This window comes from Macrotis lagotis, chromosome X (assembly GCF_037893015.1).
Source record: "Macrotis lagotis isolate mMagLag1 chromosome X, bilby.v1.9.chrom.fasta, whole genome shotgun sequence".
NCBI classification, from domain to species: domain Eukaryota; kingdom Metazoa; phylum Chordata; class Mammalia; order Peramelemorphia; family Peramelidae; genus Macrotis; species Macrotis lagotis.
This window is the reverse complement of record NC_133666.1, coordinates 568,651,474-568,655,651: the sequence shown is the minus strand read 5'-3', so window position 1 is coordinate 568,655,651 and position 4,178 is coordinate 568,651,474. Positions and strand designations below refer to the sequence as shown.

Here is a 4,178-nt window from a genome sequence, read left to right as displayed (position 1 = left end):
TAGCTTCATAAATCATGTTAGAAACAGCTCACATGATTAGTAACATTAAAATAGCAGTTAAGGTTTTTATCATAAAAGAATCCTCTCTCTCTCTCTCTCTCTCTCTCTCTCTCTCTCTCTCTCTCTCTCTCTCTCCCTCCTCATACCAGCAGTTAACAAGGAAGAAAAAATGTGCTTCCTTATATTAATTTCATACATATTTGAAGCAGCAAAAATAACACCTATAATTTGATATTTCTGTTGAAAATTGCTCCAAATTTTGAATTTCACTAAATCATTACCTAGTGTTGTCAGGAAATACAAAATGTATATTTCATGTAGCAAAGGCTATCTGTGAAACCTATGAATTCAAAAGACACAAGAAGTAGGGCATTATACTGAATTTCTATATCAAGTACATTAAAAGAGTGGAAAAAAACAAGTAAAAGTTGCTTACAGTTTTATAAAATGAACTAAAAAAGATGAAAAATTTTGGTTGTATAGTATTTTATAGTTCATGAATTTTCTGTATTTTCTAATTAAAAAGACATATGCATTGCATTTCTTACTTTCCTATTTCCTATATAATCTTGCACCCCATTCCCAACCACATAATACTTTTTACCAAATTTACCAAATTTCACTCCTGAGCTTTTGTTTTTATCATCATCACCACCAAAATGGACTTGTTATGAATTTTGTATTCTCTGAGAGAAATATCACCACTGAGGATTTCCCCTGCATAAATTAATTTTTGTTCCACTCCTGAGCCCAAATGATCCCATAGAATTCAATAAACAAAGCTAGTGTGATGCATTGGTGAGAAATATGGGATAAAAATGTCCTTTTAATCTTTATCAAAATTGTGCTGTGGAAGAAAATTGGCAGTCAAATTTTCATTTTTCTCAACACCAAAATAAATTTGCTTCCTTCAGGGAATCCTAATGTCTTTAACTTTTCTGTAGGTTCTTTTTCCTGAGGTATAACTTGAATGTAGTTAATGTGATAATTTCTAGTTTCAACAATACCTCCATTGTGACTTCTACTTCCTTCTTGTCCATCAGATTCTTGTACTGCTTTATTTAGCATTTGAAAAAAAATGTTCCTGAAGTTGACTGATTCACTGAAGGTGCTACAGATTTTCTAATCCTATTTGCTATAATAAGACTGGCAGAATGGAAAGATTCTGCTGAATAATTTGTCTCATCTGCTACAATTGAGGCTGGATTGATAAAAATCCATGTGGATGTCTCCAGGTGTAGTAATAGTAATAGTAGTAGTAGTAGTAGTAGTAGTAGTAGTAGCAGTAGTAGTAGTAGCAGCCCAGCAGCAGCAGCAGCTGTTACTGTTATAGTCATGGTGGTAGTGGTAATTGTTTCTTCTGTTGTAGCTTCAACTGTAACAACTATTGATGACTGTGCAATCCCTGTGCTGGCAGCTTTAGGGGGGATGATCCATCACAGCCTGACTATCTTATGGGATAGCCATTAAAAGAAATCCCTCTGCTGTGTCAGGGTGGCTGAAACTTTCCCTTGAGCCTGAAATAAATCTCTCTGATTCGTAGTCCATCAATATGATTTTAGTAATGATAATTTCCCAGATTGATAAGAGCCCTTTGTTGCATTTTCAAAAAGATTTGACCAAGAAGAGTCCCTCAATGTCCTTTCAAATTATGTTGAGCTAATACTAATAGTGCTCCTGCTTCCTTCTCTGCTTGTTTCTCTTACTTAGGAGCATTAGTAGATATAAATTCATAAGCTACTGCAGCTGGTGTTGGAGTGACAGATGTAGGTTTAGGGGTGTGAGTCAAGACAAGAGAGTTGAGGTTTAACTCACACATGCTGCTCTAACTGAACAAACTATTGTTGAGTTGTAACTGGATGAAGTAGTTGCTGCTTTTGGTTTTTATCATCATCACCACCAAAATGGACTTGTTATGAATTTTGTATTCTCTGAGAGAAATATCACCACTGAGGATTTCCCCTGCATAAATTAATTTTTGTTCCACTCCTGAAAAGGCATATTTTCCCCTTTTCAAATTCAGTCTATTCTTTAGCACCTTAAGTGTCATTGGATGTTGTTGGACGGTCTGCAGTGATCAATATGGTCTAACAACCATAAGCAACCCCAGGCCAGACAGCATAGTGGTGTTGGTCACATTCAATCAATATGAAGGCCTCTCCCCACCCCTACCTCTACCCGTCACATTTTCTGGGTCTCCTCGGATAATCCTGTCAGTTTTAGTCTGTATGATAGACTATGATTGCTTTCATCTCAAGGCATAGGATGTACAGAGGTTCATACTCAGAAGGTGCAGGAAGAACTAGAAATTAGTGACTAAATCTACTAGTCCATTAGTGTCTGATCACCATAGCTTGATTTGCTTCGACATGCCCCCACTTGTTATTAATCAGTTTTAAGTGATCTTTACTGGACAGTAATGAATGCATTAAAAAGCACAGTCTGCAATGTGAATAGTGTTCATATTTTTATCAGACATTTAACAAGAAGTTTAAGATGCTTAAGTTTATAAAAGAAATGAGGCTTTCCTTGACATGTTTATCTGAGATAATGGACAAATAAAAGTAAAATGATGCTTATTTTCTCATTGCCAATGGTAGAAGTTAATAAATTTATTTTCCTTGGAAAATTCTATTGCAAATTTGTATATTCATATATACATAAACATAAATACATCTATATAGCCCAACATGCAAAACATATTTACATGTATATCCCAATACATACTTACATCTACATCTACATAGATAGATAGATAGATAGATAGATAGATAGATACACACATTCAAAAACTTCGTTTCAAGTTGAAAGTTTCAGTTCTCAGAGAAATAGCCCTAAAGCAGAACTTTTATTTTTAATAGCAAATTTTATTTCAAATTTAGATTACAAGGCAAAACTCTAACTAGGCATAGTAAAGCATGCTAAGTGAGATGACTAAAATGCCTATGGGAGAGACTTGCAGCCAAGATGGCAGAGAGAAGACAGGCAATGTTCTAAGGTCTCCTGAACTTCCCTCATATAATATGAAACAAACCTATTAACAGAAATTCATTCTGCAAAACCCAGAAAAGGAAGCTAGGAGAATAACATCTACCTCAAGGTTTGCAGAGAGCCAGGCCAGGGGATAGGGTGACAGACCTGAGACCCAGACTAATGTAGGATCAGTCATGGAGTTGTTGACTGTTGGAGCTGAGGTCTGAGAACCAACTTGGGTTGCAGAGGCGTTGGCTGAGAGACTGATGGTCTGGGGCTTACCTGCTGGGCTGAAGAGTGCATTCCACCCTAGAGTGCAGCTGGACATCTATCCTCTAAGCTCCTCTGGGCTGGAGGACATCAGACTCCATACCTTCATTTCAGTTGAAGGCTCTTCTCAGACCAAACACAATTACAGTCCACCTTCCCCCACCTCCCCGCCCACCCCCAAAGCTCAGGCATAAGCAACAGAGCTCCGTCAACAGTGGATAGGGAGAATAAGTATCTCACCCCATGGCATACCCTAAATTGTGCAAGGATAAAAGTATCCAGCAGCCCTGCCCACACCCTCCAGACCAAGGGAGAAGGCCTCAAATCAAGGTTGCAGACACTCCAGAGAAAGCAAATAGCATGCATCCTCTACTGGCCGGCCCATGTGGAATTATTAAATTCAGTGAGCAAATCCTCTAGCACCAGTCAACTTGTAGTTACTAAACCCAGTGAGTAAAGCCTCTAGGCTTCACTCTAGGGAACTCAACATGAAAACTCTGTGAAACAGCCCCTACCCCAGCACAATATCCTAGGAAAATGAAGAAAGGCCAGTGGTTTGGGGGGGGTATCCATAGAAAATTTTCTGGAAAGTAAAGAACCCAACTCAGAGAGATCTAGAACCTCCAAGGAGAATGTGATTTGGTCTCAAGCACAGAAAGAATTCCTTGAAGAAATCAGGAAGGAATTTATAAATCAACTGAAAAATTTAGGATGAGAAACCCAAGAGAAGATTAACAACTTGCAACAAGAAAACAAATCCTCGTAAATTAAAATTGGTTAAATGCAAAAAGAAAATAATTCTCTCAAAACCTCAAATGGTCAAATGGACAACTCTTTCAAAATTAGAATTGACCAATTGGAAAAGAAGTTACAGAAGATAAATGAAGAAAATTCTTCTCTTAAAAAAAATAGAATCTGTGGAAATAAATGTCTTT

The 4,178-nt window shown here is 37.2% G+C and overlaps 1 pseudogene; it reads right to left on the bottom strand.

The window, feature by feature from the left end:
- Nucleotides 1-826: 826 nt before the first annotated feature.
- LOC141499358 (UV excision repair protein RAD23 homolog B-like) lies at nt 827-3,301 on the bottom strand (annotated as a pseudogene).
- Nucleotides 3,302-4,178: the final 877 nt, after the last annotated feature.